Source organism: Scyliorhinus torazame, chromosome 14 (assembly GCF_047496885.1).
Source record: "Scyliorhinus torazame isolate Kashiwa2021f chromosome 14, sScyTor2.1, whole genome shotgun sequence".
NCBI classification, from domain to species: Eukaryota; Metazoa; Chordata; class Chondrichthyes; order Carcharhiniformes; family Scyliorhinidae; genus Scyliorhinus; species Scyliorhinus torazame.
In genome coordinates, this window is record NC_092720.1 from 156,950,032 (window position 1) to 156,970,682 (window position 20,651).

Genomic DNA, 20,651 nt, shown 5'->3' on the forward strand with positions numbered 1-20,651 from the left:
TAAGCCTGACTGGTGGCCTCGTGGTTCGAGGTATCTGGAGGTGGCAATTCAATGTGTGGAAATGGAGGGGAAAGTGGTTGTGGGCAAGCAACTTTGCGCAGTGCCTTTCAGTTCCTCCGCACAATGGAGCCACGTACAACATAAGGTCAGGGGGGCGACTGTCGAACAACGACAGACGGAGCAGACCACCCACCATCCGGTATCTTGATCCTGACAGTGTCTGCCGGGGATAGTACGTCCATATCGGTGGCATATGCATCATAAACCTGCTTTTGACGATCTCGAAGCGGCTGCATCTATTGCAGCACCGGGAGGTGATCAAGGTTGGGCTGGTGTATGGCTGGAAGCATCGTCCGCAGGTCCCTGTTCATGAGCAGTTGAGCTGGCGACATGCCAGTGGACAATGGAGTCACCCGGTACGCAAGCAATGCCAAGTGTATGTCGGAAGCAGAGACCGAGGCCTTGTAGATGAGTTGCTTCACAATATGCACCCGTTTTTCGACTTTTCCATTGGACTACGGATAATGCATACTAGAGGTGACATGCCTGAAACTGTAGCACCTGGCAAACGTGGACCATTCACGGCGATGAAAGCACGGGCCATTGTCGCTCATGATGGTGTTCGGGATTCCATGTCGTGAGAATGTCTCCTTGCAGGCTTTGATCACTGTCCGTGAGGTGAGGTCTGGTGGCTTCACCACCTCAGGGTAGTTCGAAAAAGAGTCGATGATCAATATGTAGTCGCGACCATTCGCATGAAATAGGTCTTGCCAACCTTGGATCATGGAGAGGGCTCTAAGTCATGCTGTTGGAGCGTCTCCCTGCTCTGCGCCTGCTGGAACCTCTGACAGGTTGCACAGTTCAAGACCATGTTTGTGATGGCCTGGTTGATGCCGTTCCAGTAGACAGCTTGCCGGGCTCTGCGTCTGCACTTTTCAACGTCCAGGTATACCTCATGAATCAGTCGCACCACCATGCTCTGGAGACTTAGCGGGATGACTATCCTGTCCATTTTTAGTAGGATGCCAGCGATCAGCGTCAGGTTGTCCTTGACATTGTAAAATTGTGGGCATTGCCCTTTTTTTGTCTCCGAACGGGTAGAGGGCATCCTGAAGGGGGAGGGCAAAAGGCAAAGGTCGTTGTACATATTGGTACTAACGATATAGGCAGGAACGGGAATGGGGTCCTGCAGCAGGCGTTCAGGGAGCTAGGCAGAAAGTTAAAAGACAGGACCTCCAGGGTTGTAATCTCGGGATTACTCACTGTGCCAGTGAGGCTAGAAATAGGAAGATAGAGCAGCTAAACACGTGGCTAAACAGCTGGTGTACGAGGGAGGGTTTCCGTTATCTGGATCACTGGGAGCTCTTCCGGGGCAGGTGTGACCTATATAAGGACGGGTTGCATCTAAACTGGAGAGGCATAAATATCCTGGCCGCGAGGTTTGCTAGTGTCACACGTGAGGGTTTAAACTAGTATGGCAGGGAGGTGGGCACGGGAGCAATATGTCAGAAGGTGAGAGCATTGAGGGAGAACTAGGGAATAGGTACAGTGTGGCTCTGAGGAAGAGCAGACAGGGAGAGGTTGCTGAACACAGCGGGTCTGGTGGCCTGAAGTGCATATGTTTTAATGCAAGAAGTATTACGGGTAAGGCAGATGAACTTAGAGCTTGGATTAGTACTTGGAACTATGATGTTGTTGCCATTACAGAGAACTGGTTGAGGGAAGGGCAGGATTGGCAGCTAAACGTTCCAGGATTTAGATGTTTCAGGCGGGATAGAGGGGGATGTAAAAGGGGTGGCGGTGTTGCACTACGGGTTAGGGAGAATATCACAGCTGTACTACGGGAGGACACCTCAGAGGGGAATGAGGCTATCTGGGTAGAGATCAGGAATAAGAAGGGTGCAGTCACAATGTTGGGAGTTTACTACAGGCCTCCCAACAGCCAGCGGGAGATAGAGGAGCAGACAGATTTTGGAAAAGAGTAAAAACAACAGGGTTGTGGTGAGGGGAGACTTCAACTTCCCCAATATTGACTGGGACACACTTAGTGCGAGGGGCTTAGACGGGGCAGAGTTTGTAAGGAGCATCGAGGAGGGCTTCTTAAAACAATATGTAGACAGTCCAACTAGGGAAGGGGTGGTACTGGACCTGATATTGGGGAATGAGCCCGGCCAGGTGGTCGAGGTTTCAGTAGGGGAGCATTTCGGGAACAGTGACCACAATTCAGTAAGTTTTAAAGTGCTGGTGGACAAGGATAAGAGTGGTCCTAGGATGAATGTACTAAATTGGGGGAAGGCTAATTATAACAATATTAGGCAGGAACTGAAGAACCTAGATTGGGGGCGTATGTTTGAGGGCAAATCAACATCTGACATGTGGGAGACTTTCAAGTGTCAGTTGACAGGAATTCAGGACCGGCATGTTCCTGTGAGGAAGAAGGATAAATATGACAATTTTCGGGAACCTTGGATAACGAGAGATATTGTAGGCCTCGTCAAAAAGAAAAAGGCATTTGTCAGGGCTAAAAGTCTGGGAACACACGAAGCCTGTGTGGAATATAAGGAAAGTAGGAAGAAACCTAAGCAAGGAGTCAGGAGGGCTAGAAGGGGTCACGAAAAGTCATTGGCAAATAGGGTTAAGGAAAATTCCAAGGCTTTTTACACGTACATAAAAAGCAAGAGGGTAGCCAGGGAAAGGGTTGGCCCACTGAAGGATAGGTAAGGGAATCTATGTGTGGAGCCAGAGGAAAATGGGCGAGGAACTAAATGAATACTTTGCATCAGTATTCACCAAAGAGAATGAGTTGGAAGATGTTGAGTCTGGAGAAGGGTGTGTAGATAGCCTGGGTCACATTGAGATCCAAAAAGATGAGGTGTTGGGCGTCTTAATAAATATTAAGGTTGATAAGTCCCCAGGGCCTGATGGGATCAACCCCAGAATACAGAAGGAGCTGGAGAGGAATTTGCTGAGGCCTTGACAGAAATCTTTGGATCCTCAGTGTCTTCAGCAGGTGATGTCCCGGAGGACTGGAGAATAGCCAATGTTGTTCCTCTGTTTAAGAAGGGTAGCAAGGATAATCCAGGGAACTACTGGCCGGTGAGCCTTACTTCAGTGGTAGGGAAATTACTGGAGAGAATTCTTCGAGACAGGATCTACTCCCATTTGGAAGCAAATGGACGTATTAGTGAGAGGCGGCATGGTTTTGTGAAGGGGAGGTCGTGTCTCACTAACTTGATAGAGTTTTTCGAGGAGGTCACAAAGATGATTGATGCAGTTAGGGCAGTGGATGTTGTCTATATGGACTTCAGTAAGGCCTTTGACAAGGTCCCTCATGGTAGACTAGTACAAAAGGTGAAGTCACACGTGATCAGGGGTGAGCTGGCAAGGTGGATACAGAACTGGCAAGGTCATAGAAGGCAGAGAGTAGCAATGGAGGATGCTTTTCTAATTGGAGGGCTTTGACCAATGGTGTTCCACAGGGATCAGTGCTGGGACCTTTGCTGTTTGTAGGAAATATAAATGATTTGGAGGAAAATGTAACTGGTCTGATTAGTAAGTTTGCAGACGACACAAAGGCTGGTGGAATTGCGGATAGCGATGAGGACTGTCAGAGGATACAGCAGGATTTAGATTGTTTGGAGACTTGGGTGGAGAGATGGCAGATGGAGTTTAATCCGGACAAATGTGAGGTAATGCATTTTGAAAGGTCTAATGCAGGTAGGGAATATACAGTGAATGGTAGAACCCTCAAGAGTATTGAAAGTCAGAGAGATCTAGGAGTGCAGGTCCACAGGTCACTGAAAGGGACAACACAGGTGGAGAAGGTAGTCAAGAATGCTTACTTCACCTGAGGAAGGAGCAGCGCTCCGAAAGCTAGTGACATCGAAACAAACCTGTTGGACTTTAACCTGGTGTTGTAAGACTTCGTACTGTGCTCACCCCAGTCCAACGCCGGCATCTCCACATCAAGAATGCTTAAGGCATGCTTGCCTTCATTGGCCGGGGCATTGAGTATAAGAATTGGAAAGTCATGTTGCAGCTGTATAGAACCTTAGTTAGGCCACACTTGGAGTATAGTGTTCAATTCTGGTCGCCACACTACCAGAAGGATGTGGAGGCTTTAGAGAGGGTGCAGAAGAGATTTACCAGAATGTTGCCTGGTATGGAGGGCATTAGCTATGAGGAGCGGTTGAATAAACTCGGTTTGTTCTCACTGGAACGACGGAGGTTCAGGAGCGACGTGATAGAGGTCTTCAAAATTATGAGCGGCATAGACAGAGTGGATAGTCAGAGGCTTTTCCCCAGTGTAGAGGGGTCAATTACTAGGGGGCATAGGTTTAAGGTGAGAGGTGCAAGGTTTAGAGTAGATGTACGAGGCAAGTTTTTTACACAGAGGGTAGTGGGTGCCTGGAACTCGCTGCCGCAGGAGGTGGTGGAAGCAGGGACGATAGTGACATTTCAGGGGCAACTTGACAAATACCTGAATAGGATGGGAATAGAGGGTTACGGACCCCGGAAGTGTAGAAGATTTTACTTTAGATGGACAGCATGATCGTTGCAGGCTTGGAGGGCCGAAGGGCCTGTTCCTATGCTGTACTTTTCTTTGTTCTTTGCTCTTTTGTATTTTTCCTGACTTTATTCTCAGTTATTCTGATTCTCGATCAACCCCCAGTAATTGATTCCCGGAACATTCCACAACAGGCAACCTTCAGTGTGTTGGTGGCCAGGTGCTGGTCGTGGCCAGACTGTGTGGAGAGGAACTCTGTTCAGGCAGCTGCCACAGATATGGAATCAGTTACAAGCAGATGGAGAGAAAATGGAAATATAGGCAAATGTCTAAAATTGATTAGATTGGAGCTTTTCAGCACCTGGTCCTTAAGGATCAGCGGGACAGTAAAGTAATGTGATTCATAAGGCATATGGGACACTTTTATTAACCGAGGGAAGAGTCAGGAGGTTATGATGGAGCTGTACAAAACGCTGGTTAAACCACAGCTAGAGAATCGTATGCATTTCTTATTGCCACACTCCATGAAAGATGTGATTGCACCGGGGTGGGCGCAGAGGAGATTCACCAGGATGGAGCTTCGGCTGGAGCATTTCAATGACGAGAGGCTGGTTAGGCTGGGTTACTCTCCTTACGCAGAGACGGCTGAGGGCGGATCTATTTGATGTGTACAAAATTATGAGGGACATAGATAGGGTACATAGGAAGGAACGTTGCTCCTTAGTCAAGGCTGAATGGCCAGACAATATAGATTTAAGGTAAAGACACTTAGGGAGGATTCGAGGAAAACCTTTTCAGCCAGAGTGTGATGGTCATATGGACGTCAGTGTTTGCCAGGCTGTTCAAGGCCGGAACCCTCACAACTTGAATTACCAGAGCAGACAAGGCTACGGGCAGAGTGCTGGAAAATTAGATTCGAATAGATTGGTGCTTGATGGCCCATACAGAGGAGCTGGGCAGAAGGGCCTCTTTCTTTCCCGTAGGATTATGACTTTATGAGTGGCTGCCAACACTGGTGTAACATTTGGAGTGGGCCTGAAGATACAATATCAATACATTTCCTTCAGTCCAACATCTTTCTAATTTGATGAATGCCAGTATATTTTACCTGAAGTGAATATTGAGGAATTATCTCAGTGGGAGTTGACTGACTCCCGTCAGAGTTCACAATTATTTGGTGGATGTTTTATTGCAACTGATGGATAGCAGCCACGATGATGTGGCTTGAAGCATTCAAGGGGGGAAAGCTTCATTCCTCGGTGGGATTTTACCACCAATCCTCTGATTAACAGCCGAACACGCTGAATGATTGCAACACGAGACGTGCAGTTGGCCAGCCATCTTGAAGGACAAAGGCAGGAGACACTTGAAAGCAGCACCACCGGCAAGCTCCCCTCTGAGCCACTGACCATCCTCATTCGGAAATACTTCGCTTTTCATTCAATGTCGCTGGGTGAAAATCTTGGAACACCTCCCTGACACTAGTGTGGCGTACATACGTTGCAGACGCTGGTTCAAGAAGGCAGCTCAGCACGATATTCTGAAGGACATTTCGGGATGAACATTAAACGCTGACCTCGCCTGGGAAATCCAACTCATTTTAATAATTAACAAAAAATACCCTGTCAGTTCCTGAGATCAGCTCATTTCACAAATTATTAATAAAGAGGGACTTGGACGTTTCGAAACAGAGATAGGGGGCGAAACTCTCCCGAAACGGCGCGATATCTGCTGACTGGCGCCCAAAACGGCGCAAATCAGATGGGCATCGCGCCGCCCCAAAGGTGCGGAATGCTCCGCATCTTTGGGGGCCGAGCCCCAACATTGAGGGGCTAGGCCGACGCCGGAGGAATTTCCGCCCCTCCAACTGGCGGAAAAGGCCTTTGGTGCCCCGCCAGCTGGCGCGGAAATGACATCTCCGGGCGGCGCATGCGCGGGAGCGTCAGCGGCCGCTGACAGTTTCCCACGCATGCGCAGTGGAGGGTGTCTCTTCCACCTCCGCCATGGTGGAGACCGTGGCGGAGGCGGAAGGGAAAGAGTGCCCCCACGGCACAGGCCCGCCCACGGATCGGTGGGCCCCGATCGCGGGCCAGGCCACCGTGGGGGCACCCCCCCCGGGGCCAGATCACCCCGCCCCCCCCCCCCCCCCAGGACCCAAGCCTGCCCACGCTGCCTTGTCCCGCCGGTAAGGTAGGTGGTTCAATTTAGCCGGCGGGCAGGCAATTTATCGGTGGGACTTCGGCCCATCCGGGCCGGAGAATCGAGCGGGGGGGACGTCAACCCACACGGCGCGATTCCCGACCCCGCCGAATCTCCGGTGCCGGAGACTTCGACAACCGGCGGGGGCGGGATTCACGCCAGCCCCCGGCGATTCTCCGACCCGGTAGGGGGGGGGGGGGGTCACAGAATGTCGCCCAGAGAGACAGGGAAGAATGGTAATAGAGAAAAATAGAGAGAGAGGGGAGGGAGTGGGATCGGAGAACGAAAGGGAGAGTGGGAATAGAGTGAGAGAGGGAAAGAAATACAGTGGTGAGTGGGAATAGAGAGAGTAGGGAAAGAGTAGGAATAGATAGAGACGGGCTGTGGGGATAGAGAGGTAAAGGGAAAATGGAGACTAGAAACAGAGAGCGGGGAGAGAGCGGGAATAAAGTGAATGAGGCGAGTGTATGAATAGAGAGAGAGAGCAGAGATAGACGATAGAGAGAGAGAGAGAGAGAGGGGGGAGTTCCATGGGGGGGAGGCAATGGGAATAGAGAGATTAGGAGAGGGGGACTAGGAATAGTCAAAGAGAGACTGGGGGACTGAAAATAGAGGGATCTGGGAAAGAGTGGGAATGGAGAGAGAAAGGGAGAGTGAGAGAGAAAGAGAGAGAGGGGGAGAGTGGGAGGGGTGGGTGGGAATAGAGTGGTTAAGCGAGGGGGATTGGGAATAGTTAGAGACAAGGGAGTGACAATAGAGGGAGCGGGCAGAGAGTGGGAATGGAGAGAGGGAGAGACAGAGAAAGAGAGACAGTGAGTGTCTGCGAGAGAGGGAGAGAGAGAGAGAAAGACAGAGGAAAGTGGAAATAGAGAAAATAAATGAGAACTCACCTGTCTTCAGGTTGGAAGCTTCAGGCTAGCCGAGAGCTGTAAGGATTTGATTTCCCCCAGAACTGTCTGAATCGTCCCATCTTCACATATCTGCTCAGCAACAGCTCCGCCCTTCATCGCCTCAATGTTGTCAATATTTTGCCCAAAGCAAATCTCCAGCTGCAAAATTCTTCGTCATCAATCTTTTATACATTCTTTTAAAAATATATTTATTTCATAGGATGTGGGCATGCTGCGCATAACAATTTGCTGACTCGGAATTCGCTAGAGAAGAATTGGTAAATATAAAGAGTGTATAATCTACATAAAGATAGCAGTGTGTCGCTCTCAGAATTGGAAGAAGAACTGGGAGGTCCTCGACAAGCAGGTCCTCAAACTCATCGTTCGGACATTCGATCGTTGGCAGAGCTGTGGGCAATGGCGACGATAGTGGTGGCAGTAACGGTGGTGGACACAGTAATGGTGGTGGACACAGGTCTGGAACAAGAGCTGGCACATCAAACATGCGGTGGTGGTCCATGTGACGAATGGTCTCACAGCCCTGTGTGCAGACCTCGTAGGAGACTTGTCCAGTTCAGGGTGACATGATGCCGGGACTCTGCCCTGTCACAAACTGTTGGGCTTGCACTGAATCCCAAGTTTGAAACTTGCGCAAAGGGGTGCATAGGCCAGTCTCTGAATCGATTCTATCCTGAGTACAGCGAATCTTCCACAATGTCTGGGATGATGAGACTTAAAAGTGGGTGTGGGGATTGCGAACCATTAACAACGCAGTTGGTGCGATCCTCTCGTGGCATGTGGAGTTGTGCGGTAACAAAAAGGAGCTGAGACAATTGAGTCTCGCAGGAGATGGACGTCTATTTCTTCATCCGGAGCTTGAACATTTGTAACCGTCCTTTCGGCCAACACATTCGATGGCGGGTGGCATGGGGAGGTAAATATGTGATGGATTCCATTTGCGGACATGAACGCTCCAATTTCCTCACTTGTGAATGCCGTCTCATTGTTGAACACCCAACAGCTCGGGTATGTCGCACATGCTGAAAGTTTCAGGAAGCTGTTCAACGGTGGCTCGAGCTGTAGTCATCTGCATTCTGTGGACGTCCATCCACTTTGAGTGGGCATCCACAGGGATGAAGAACATTGACGCCCAAAAGGGTCTCACGAAATCAACCTGGAGTGGAGACCTCGCCCTACTCGGCCATTCCCATGTGTGGAGTGGTGCCATCGGGGGCATCTTCTGGCGCTCCTGGCATGGCGTGCAGTACTAGGCCAAAGTTTCTAAGTCGGCAGCAATTCCGAGTCACCAGGAGTAGCTCTGTGAGAACGTCTTCATCTTGAACAATTCTATCTGCTCATTGTGGAGACATTGTAGGAGTGGACTGCGTTCCCGGTGGGGAACCACCATGTATCCAAAGTATAACACCGTCCTCAATGTTCAGCTCCTGCATCTTGGATGTAAAAGTCTGGTAGGCCGACACGTGGGCGGCTGCTCATGGGGCCATTGGCCATCCTGATACCAACGCCAACGGTCGCTGCTGTTGCAGGTTGGTACTCATATCCCGGATCCTCTTGGTGGGGGAATATGTGCAGCGGTGCTCGGGGCCTGAGCGGCGGTGGCAGCCTGCGTTCCTGCGGTAGGCATCCTAATGTCAGACGTCCATCTCCTCAGTGCTAGCATGATTTGAACGGCGTTCGCTCTGGTGGCTAAGGCTTAACTAAGGCTATTACTTGAAGTTCCCGGACCCATTGTTCTGCACTCTCGCGGGAGAGAACGAGCTCCACTGCGCGCTGCAAGTAATCCTCAGCTAATAATTTTCCTCGTGTGGCCGTATTGCGGATTTCACACACGAAAAGATCTCGTAGTGCTTATTTCCGTGTTCTGCCAAACTCACAGGTTTAGGCCAATTTCCTCAGTCGGACCAGGAAATCGTCAATGTAATCGGCTTGGGAAACCGCGTGGAACCAGAACCGGCAAATAATAAACGCCAGTTTAGGGTCAAAATGCTCCCCCACCAGGGCCTCTAGGGCAGAGCATTTGTGACCGATACATCCGGATGGGTTAAACTTTTAACAACAGGACAGATGGCCCCCACCACAAATCAATAACCTTTGACTTTAATGCCAAATAATCGCTTTCGTGGAAAATAAATGCTGCATTCGCTTGATGTATTGCCCTCAGTGGTCAGTACCTGCGTTCAAGAGTTCTTATTTCCCAATGTGCGGCATTTAGGTCGGCAGCTGAGGGTTCTTGAGGCCCAGACGAGATGGACTGGGCGCTTCGCAATTGACCTTGACTGCAGTTCCACTGTGTCCTCCCCGCGAATGTCGGTACCGCATAAAATAGCAGGCATAAACGGCAGGTGGAAAATCGTGGACAAGGTTTATTAGCAATACAACACGTCTCTTCTCACCGAAGGTTTTCCTTCCCGGACCTGCACCGACGTCGTGTTTTGTATACTAGTTAGGGCTCCTCATGCTCAGGAGAAGCCCCGCCCCGTTACGGGGAAGTTCGTATTCAGTGGAGGTCACTGGAAACCGGACGATCCTGATCCCATGGCCTCTATTGGGCTTATCACAAAGGTGAAAGACACTTCAAACATTGAAGTTTCCAAATGCCACCGTATAGCTAGTTCGATGCAATTGAAGTGTGTGCAACCTCATTCCCCATCCCAGTTGATAAAGAAAAAGTCTGAACACAGAATTATAGGATAGGAGCAGGAATTTGAAACTATGTCGCGGAAGAAGAGACAGAGTCCTAACTCAGAATTTCCTATTTATCAGGCAGACAATTTCATCCACTAACTCACGGAGTCAACGAACAGGCGAGCACTGGAATGCATGATTTTCTTAATAATAATATTTAGTCGTGCCAGAAGCAGGCTTGCATTATCTCTGCAATGAAGTTCCTGTGGAAATCCAAAAGTTGCAACAATCAGGCGCCTGGGAACGCGAGTCCCTGGCGCCGTGAAGCAACAGTGCTAACAACTGTGCTACCGTGCCAACGAGAGGGATTGATTGTTATACACTATTTAACTGCAACATTTAAGGCGGTGGAGTAGTGGTTTTGTCATTGTACTGGTGATTAAGAGACCCAGGGTAATACTCCCGCCACATCGAACAAATATCTGGAATTAGAAAGGTTTAATGAAACCTTTAAATTTCTGACAGGGAGTCCACGGGGGGGGGGGGGGGGGGACGTGTGGAAATCGACTCCCTGGAAGTTGAGGGAGATGCTCAAGGGAATTGAAAATAAAGAGGCACACACAGGAGAGATGGAAATAGAAAGAGACACACAAGGGACAGTGGTATAAAGAGAGGCATGAGTGGCGAGTCGACATCGAGACAGGGAAACAGAGGAGTGGAGATGGAGAAAGACACAGCGCCGAGAGTAGAAATGACTGCACTGAAACTGTTTTCCAGCATTAAGTTGGTCTAATTGGTCGTATTCTGCGCCTACTTGAAGAACACGTGGAGGCGCTGCTGAGGGAGAGCCAGGACGTAAATGTGTCGTCATTTCAAAATGTGAAAATGGTGGAATCGTGTAATATGTAATGTGAAAAATGTGAGCAAAGAGGAAGAAACATCCAGAGTGCAAAGAAAATAAAATGAGTCAGTGTTCAACGATTTTATAATGTGAGAGGTTTTGATAATCTTCCAGTAAATGAAAAAAATTAATAAATAATGTGTTCAAAATGTTTGACACATTCACAAAGGAAAATGATTGACAATAAGATGTAAAATCTGATCTAAAATTAGTGGAAACATGGCAAATACCAGAACAAATCAAAGAATGAAAGGAATTAGAAACACAGTGGCAGAGGGTTAGCACTGCTGCCTCGTGGCGCCGAGGTCCCTGGTTCGATCCTGGCTCTGGGTTACGGTCCGTGTGAAGATTGTACATACTCCCCATGCTTGCGTGCGTTTCGCCCCCACAATCCAAAGATGTGCAGGCTAGGTGGATTGGTCACGCTAAATTGCACCTTAATTGGATAAAATGAATTGGGTACTCTTAACTTATTTTTTTTAAATTGTGAAAATTCCATAAAAATTAGATAATACTTCAAAATGTGAATATTTTGATGAAAGTTGGTCTAATCCCAGTGAAATATTGAAAAGAAAAACGTGGAAAAGTCAAACATTGCAAAAGAGGATTGAGAAAAGTCAATCAACACAAGCAGCCAAAATGCGTGCATAAAATCTGAAGTGAAAACAGAATTATTCTAATAATTAAAGTGCAGAAAATATTGTGATTAATTCCGAATGAGATATCTGACAAAAATGTGTGAAAAAATGAGAAAAGTGAGCGAATAATCTCAAGAACGATACTAAGAACAATTAGTGAATTTCAAAGAGTGAAACGCGAGATAGGAAAGTGAAATCCAAATATTGAAATTGTCGTAAAATGTGTAATTATCATTTAAACATGGAAAAATGTTGGAATATTTGTGAAAAATCGAACAATTAAACACGAGAACCTGGTATAAAAATTGTGAAAACAGGTGGAAATTAGAAAGTGAAACATGTGTCTATTGAACTTGTGTTAATTTAAACAAGTGGAACATTTCGCATTAGGGAGAGAGAATTCAAAGCTGAAATCAGGGTAAAATGTAATCAAAAAATAAAGAGTAAAATGGGTGAAAATATCTCGAGACAACATCTGCATAAAAATAGAAAAAATTATTTGAATTATACAGGAAAGTATTTATTCAGTGAGAGAAATGTGAAAATTCAGGATAATTCATAGAGTTAAAAACAGAACAAGCAATGAAATAATCAGGGAGTTAAAATGGAGAAAATCTTTCCAATTTCTAAAAAGAGCACAAAAACTTCAAGGATTGAAGATGTGAGGAGATTGAACATAATGCAAGACTAATAAGTTAAATAGAGAAACGTTCAGAGTGAAATGTGGGAAATGGTTGGAGGAACCCAAGGGAAATTGTGAAAATGTTTTGAAAAATGTGCCAAAAATGATTGAAAATTCAAAGATTGAACCATATGAGAAAAGGTGTGAAAAATTAACAATGTAACAATGTGAGAATAGTCTGAAAATATCGATCCAAAAGTTAGAAAATATGTGAAAAATGGCAGAGCAAAACATCTGAGTAGAATGTTGGACTTTAACGTGCAAAAAATGGTAGCTCCATTCTCTGGAGTAACAGCATTTTAAAACATGTTTAATTAGTTAACAGGAATCAGACAGAATCACTCCAATTTTATTGTAATTCAGTAATACGGGGACATAATTAATGACAAACAGTCGAAAGTGAGACAAACACATTTGTGATTGGAATTCCACACTTTACCCACAGTAAACTTGAATAATTTAAAGCTCTGCAGTCCGTGTCCTTATTTGTACCTAGTCCATTGGAACACCATGCCTGTGCTCCGTATCTCTGGGAATGAACGCCTGCATTTTCAAATTCTCAGTCTTGTTTCCAAAACCCTCCCTGGCATCGCACATTCTTTAATTTCTCCACAATTGGTGGTTGTGCTTAACTTTGCCAAAGGTGAACTCTGGAATTCCCTCGATAAAATTCAGTTTCTCCACCACTACCCCCCCCCCCCCCCCGCCTTTAAAACACAGACCAGGACCTCCCGCTTTAAACAATCTTTTCTTTGTCGGCTCTAATGTCGCCTTCTTTCTCTGGATGTCATTTTTTTCCAATTTGCCGGTGATGGGACTTGTAACGTTTATTTACGTGAAAGAGGCTATAGAAACACCAATTGTTATGGTAGTTGCCTTGAATTTTTGATTCCCATTCCGCCCCTTTGTTGCTGTCAATTTGAGGAACAAAGACTTCTTCCCCACTCTTCAACGCGATGGAAAATTATTTCCCTGCCCATTCACTGAGTCAGTTTCCTTTCCTCTGGTTTTGCTAATCGGCCTCAGGTTAATTTACCATCAATTCTGGATTTAATTCTGTCCCTTTGACAGTTTCTGGAGCAACAACATCTCCGTAAACCTCCGCGTCCTCAGTCATTTCCCCAAAGATCGAAACAGCGAGTATTGTGTCATCCTCCCACAGCCTTCACGTAACTACGCGACGAGGACTAATGGACTCCAAATGTTAACAGTTTCTTCCGCCGCAGTTGCTTACATATTTACTACATTTCTCCAGTATGTTCTGTTTTTATTTCAGATTTCCAATATCCGCAGTATTTTGCGATTATGCAACTACCCACCACGCTCAGTTTATTTTTTCATATTCCCCCGCCCAAAGCATTTTTGTTTTCCCTTCGAAAATATTCCTTTGCCTGTACAACCCGTTTCCCAGCTCGACATCTAAATCTTACAAACTGCCGTTTCACATACCAGCGACACATTTAACTGTTACCACACACTGGACAGCCCAGTCTGCGAAACACCACGTTAAGCAAATACTCACATTTTCCTCTTTTAAAGTTCATCCTTTCTCTAATCCACACTTTCCGCTTTACATTATTGAAACAATGTTGATTGGCCCTGCCCTCTAGATTCTGTTCGGAACTCACCCTCCGCCCTGCATCAACACCAAATAATAGTTTCAAAGCTGAACCTCCGCCCTCGTTCAGGCCCGAATCCTCCCGGACCGTCAGACTGGAAGGCACCAATTTAATCCCAGACATTATCTTAGTCTGTCTCTCATTGGCCTCTCTCCACCATCTAAAATTGTATCTCCAGGGCCCTCCCACTCCTGGTGGGGAAAATTTACACGGAAATATTGTAACTCTAAAAATCGCTCCGACTTTCCAGCTTCTGTTCAAAAATTTGACTTCTTAAAACTGCACGATCCCAATTACTTTCGTAACAATCCTATAATGTAATTCAGTTGGTATTTGCACCATTATTCGACCAATAATTTACATGTGTCCACTCATTTGGATATTTGTCTCCCTCTCGAAATACATCCGTAAGTTTTATAATTTATGGAAATTAATATCAGATGTAGTTCATTTTTGAGAATACAGCAGCTACAAGCTTTATGACAGGAAGCCATTACATTCGTACTAAATATCTATTTTACCAAGTAACTTAATAAAACAATCAAAGGGTATTTCATCATCTTCTTCAACTCCTCTCTGAATTTAGTTTGTGTCATTGCATAAATACAAGTGTTGGTGGAGCAACTTAGAAGCTGAAATACGAATCCTAATTTCGCAACTGGTGTACGTTGTAGTACAGTAACGTAGCCCAATGCTGACATTTGGTAACCGATAATGTAAAGGAGATAAACAGCCCATAACACTATAAAATTCCCAGATATGGTGAACATTACAATGATAGATTTTTTCCGGTTCTTCACCTCTGGATCATTTTGCATCTCTCCACTGTGCTGGCCCCTGAGTCTCTGGCGGACAAAGTTGGCAGCTGTGATGTGTCTGACGGTTAAAATATTGAAAACTAGAATCAGGATAAATGTGGCACAGGGGTTGGACGCATAATGCAAAAGTTCAATTATTCTCCAGAGCAGTGAATTACCAACACTTGATGTTACAACGCAAAACCAGAGGTAATCGACAAGCTCGTATTCACTTGTATACATAAAGTACCAGAAAATGTTCTTGAGAAAGCTGAGCGCAGTCACTCCTCCTATCACTGTCGCTGCTGTTTTCTCGTTGCAGGATCTGGCTTTCAGATTTTGGCAGCAAATAGCAACAAATCGATCAAAGGTAAATAGGACAAAACCAGACTGAACAGTCTGTGGGAGCATAAAGGAAGACGGCATGGATATTACACACACGAACATACTCCAGGAATCGTAGCTCCCACGAATAAACAATAGGTATACGTCGTCGTATCAGGTCAACGATAATGACCAGCAGATCAGCCGGAGCCATGGCCATCAGGTAGTAAGTGACACATTTGGAGAGTCCACACTTGCCCCGATTCAGGTTCACAATTGCCACTAACTTGACTGCATGAACGAGGAATACACATGAAAATTATACCAGTGTGCGAGCAAAAGCAACAATTTTGTTTAGTAGAAATATGGATGTGTGTGCCTTAATTCATTGATGTATCTAATTATTATCAGTTTGACAGCTCTTTAAGATCTAATCTGACTCGTCCGAAAAATGAAAGCAATGAATTACACAACTTAAGTATAAATGGCAGGAATAAACAGCTACACATAGTAAAACGGCACTTTATAGGAGTAATAATAAATTATCAACTGATTATAATTTAACATATGTTCCATTTTGACGGGAGGCAGAGGAAACAGGATGAATAACACATCGGAAAGAAAATGGAGCAGAACGACCCACTGTTAATTCTGAATTTTGTTAAGTAACGTATAAGAAGAAGTGCTGATGATATGAGTATCCAAGGTAGAGACAGGAATCAACACGACTTCCTGCTCCTGATATCTATGCAGTTATACTTGGTTAGAGGAATCAGCAGAGTTTCCTGTCCCTGATCTATATACATTCATCCCTGGATGGAGAGAGAAAACAGCAGAGATTCCTGCTCCATTTCTCTAAACAGTTATCCTCGGATAGAGAAAGGAATCGATGCAGCTTCATGCTCCTGAATCTCTACGGTTATCCAGGGTTAGAGAGAGGTAATAAGATAGGTGCCTGTCCCTGATCTTAATACAATTATCGTGTGTTAAAGATAGGAATCATGACAGTTTGCTGCTCCTGATATCTGCACAGTAATCGTGGGCGAGAGAGAGGAATCGGCATAGGTTCGTGCTCCTGATATCTGTGCAGTTATTCTGGATGGAGAAAAGAAAGAGCACAGTTTCCTGCTCCTGATCTCTATGCAGTTATCCTGGCTTAGAAAGAAGAATTAGCACCCGTTCCTATACCTGATTTTTATGCAGTTATTGTGAGTTGTAGAGAGGAAACAGGATAGTTTACTGCTCCTGATCTCGATAGTTACCCTGGAATGGAGGAGGAATCAGCTGAGCTTCCTGCTCCTGGTCTCTATACAGTTATCCTGCGTTAGAGATGGGTATCAGCAATGGTTCCTGATCTCTAAGCCTACATCATGAGTTAGAGAGAGGCTTCAGCCGACGTTTCTGCTCCTGATCTCGAAAGAGTTATCCTATGTCAGAGAAGTAATCAGCACTGCTTCATTCTCCTGGTGCCCCCAGTTAGCCGGTGTTAAAGAGGCGGATTCGCAGAGGTTCCGTCTCCTAATCTCTGGATAGTTAACCTGAGTTGGGGAGAGGAATCAGCACAGCTTCCTGCTACTGATCTCTATATGTTTATTCTGGGCAAGAGAGAGGAATTAGCACAACGTCCTGCCTGATATCTATACTGTTATCTTGGGTTAGAGATATGAAACCGAGCTGGTTCATGCTCCCGATCCCTACAGTTATCATTGGTTAGAGAGGGTATCAGCACAGCTTCCTGCTCCTGATCTCTAAACACTTACCCTGGTTCAGAGAGCGGATTCACCACATGTTTCCGCTCTTGACCTGCATACAGTTAGCCTGGCTTACAGAAAGGAAACGTTATAGGATCCTGCTTCTGGTCTCTTATGAATTTATCCTGCGTTAGAGAGAGGGTTCAGTGCAGGTTTTTGCTCCTGACATCTATACAGTTGGCCTGGGTTAGACAGAGGTATCAGCACAGTTTCCTGCTCCTAATCTCTATGCAGGTATCCTGGATCAGGAGACGAATTAGCACAGGATCGTGCTTGGTACCAGAGCACAAGTTCCTGCTCTTGATATCTAGGCAGTTATCCTGGGTTAGTGTGCGGAATTAGCATAGGTTGCAGCTCCTGATCTCGAAACAATTATCCTGTGCTAGAGAGAGAGAATTCAACACATGTTCTGCTTCTGATCTCTAAACGGTTATCCTGGGTTGGAGAGAAAATCAGCAAATGATCATGCTCCTGACCCCGATACAGTTATCCTCGGTTACAGAGAGGCAACAGCACAGGGTCCTGCTTATGATCTCTATACAGTTATCCTGTGTTATAGGGAGGGAGCAGCACATATTTCTGCACCTTATCTTTATACAGTTATCCTGAGTTACAGAGAAAAAAACTGAACATTATCCTGCTCCTGATCTCTATAGAGTTATCATGGATTAGAGGAAGGAATCAGCGCAACATTCTGCACCTCAACTTTATACAGTTATCTTGGATAGAGAGAGAAATCAGCACGGCTTCCTGCCCCTGATCTCTATGCTGTTATAGAGAGGAATTAGCCAAATGTTCCTGTCCCTGAGCTCTCTACAGTTATCCTGGATTCGGGAGCGGAGTCAGCACAGGTTCTGCTTCTGATCTCTATAACAATCTAATAATAATCTATATTATTGTGACAAGTAGGCTTATATTAACACTGCAATGAAGTAACTAGGAAAAACCTCTATTCACCACACTCCGGTGCCTGTTTGGGTACATTAAGGGAGTATTCAGAATGTCCACTTCACCTAACATTATGTCTTTCAGGACTTGTGGGAGGAAACCGGAGCACCCGGAGGGAACCACGCAGACATGGGAACAAAGAACAAAGAACATAGAAAATACAGCACAGAACAGGCCCTTCGGCCCACGATGTTGTGCCGAACCTTTGTCCTAGATTAATCATAGATTATCAGTGAATTTACAGTGCAGAAGGAGGCCATTCGGCCCTTTGAGTCTGCACCGGCTCCTGGAAAGAGCCCCCTACCCAAACTCAACACCTCCACCCAACACCAAGGGCAATTTTGGACATTAAGGGCAATTTATCATTGGCCAATTCACCTAACCTGCACATCTTTGGACCGTGGGTTTTCACCTAAAGAATAAAGAATACAGCACAGAAACATGTCTTTCGGCCCTTCAAGCCTGCGCTAAACATGGTACCTGTCTAAAACTAAAACCATCTGCGCTTATGGAGACCATATCCTTCCATTCCCAACCTATTCATATATTTGTATAGATGTCCCTTAAATGCCACTATCGTCCCTTAAATGCCACTATCGTACCTGCTGCCACAAACTCCCCAGGCAGCATATTCCATATATTTACCACCCTCCGTGTCAAAGACTTGCATCGCACAACTGTTCTAAACTTTTATCCATGCACTTCAAACCAATTTCCCCGAGTACTTGACTCTCCTACAAGAAGAAAGAGCATCTGATTATCCACTCTGCCATGCCACTCATAATCTTGTTGACCTCGATCTGGTCGCTTCTCGACCTCCACCGTTCCAATGAGAACAGACCGTGTTTATCTAATATCTCTCATAGCTAATGCACTCCATACTATGTAACATTCTCGTATCCCACTTCTGTACACTCTCCAAAGCATGCATATCCTTCTCGTAGTGTGGCGACCAGAATTGTGCATATTTCAAATGAGGCCTAACTAAGGTCCTGTACAGATGCAACATGACTTGCCATTTTTTATATTCAATGCCCCGACCGATGAAGGCCAGCATGCCGTATGCCTTCTTGACCACCTTATCCACATGCATTGCCACTTTCAGTGATCGGTGGACATACACACCCTCTGTGCCTAGAACTCGCAAGGGTTCTACCTTTTATTATGTAATTCCTACATGTATTGCACCTTCCAAAGTGCATTACCGCACACTTGTCCGGATTTACTCCAGCTGCCATTTCTCCACCCAAGACTCCAGCCAGTTTATAGCCTGCTATATCTCTGACAATCCTCTTCACTATCCGCAACTCCACCAATTTTTGTGTTGTCTGCGAACTTACGAATCAACCCAGCTATATTTTCTTCCAAATATACACCACGAACAACAAAGGTCAGCAGAACCGATCCCCGTGTAACGCCACTAGTCACAGCCTTCCATTCAGAAAATCACCCTTCTACTGCCACCCTCTGACTCCTGTGCCCAAGTCAATTCTGTATCAAACTTGCCAGCTCTCCTCTGATCCCATGTGACATCACCTTTTGTACGTCTATCATGAGGTACCGTGTCAAATGCTTTATTGAAGTTCATATATGCAGCATCTACTGACTTTCCCTCATGTATCATCTTTGTCACTTCCATGTCCAAATGTAACAAGACCTGGACACTATTCATGCTTGGGCTGGCAAATGGCAAATTACATTCATGCCACACAAGTGTCAGGCAATGACCATAACCTAAAGGAAAGGATATAGCCATCGCCCCTTGACATTCGCTGAATTCCCCACAGTCAATATCATGGGGGGTTACCATTGATCAGAAACTGAACTGAACTTACCACATTAATACTGTTGCTACTCAGGTAGGCCAAAGGCTCGGAATCCTACAGTGAGTAACGTAGCTCCTGATCCACACCCCTCCCCCCCCCCCCTCCCCACCCCCCCCCCCCCCGCCCCCAAAGCATGACAACCATCTGCAAGGCACAAGCCAGGATTGTAATGGAATACTCTCCATTTGCCTGCATGAGTGCTGCTCGAACAACAGTCAAGAAGTCCAACACCATCAAGGACAAAGCAGCCGGCTTTATTTTCCTCCTTCCACAAATAGGGCACCACCGACGAACAGTGGCAGCCTTGTGTACCATCTACGAGATGCACTGCACTAACTCACCAAGGTTCCTTAGATAGCACCTGCGAAATCCACGCCTGGTAAACCCAGCACCTGGAGATTCCACTCCAAGTCACTCACCACCCTGACTTGTAAATATATTGCTGTCCCTTCACTGGCACTGCGACAAAATCCTAGAAATACCTCTGTAACAGCACGTTGGGTGAACCTACACCTGACGGACTGCAGCGGTACAAGAATGCAACACACAAAAACCTTCCGAAGAGCCACTATGGATAGACAATAAATGCTGGCCCAACCAGCGACTCCCACACCACGTAAATGAATAATAAATACAATACTGCATCCGTTCCATTGATTCACGCCAAATGACTTAATGACGGGACGACCCATGAGGTGGATTAAAACCATTTTTGCGATTGTAACTATTGGAACTTGAACTGACTGCTTTGAGTAATGAAAAAGCTGTACAACAACGAATGGGCAATGTACAAGCGAGCAACATAACCGCAGCCACAAAAATGGGACAAAAGAAGAAATGCAGCAACGCCTATTTTGATGGAAAGTTAAAACTTGTGGAATATGACGTAGGTCAAAGGTCATGTTGCAGATATAACAAGCTGG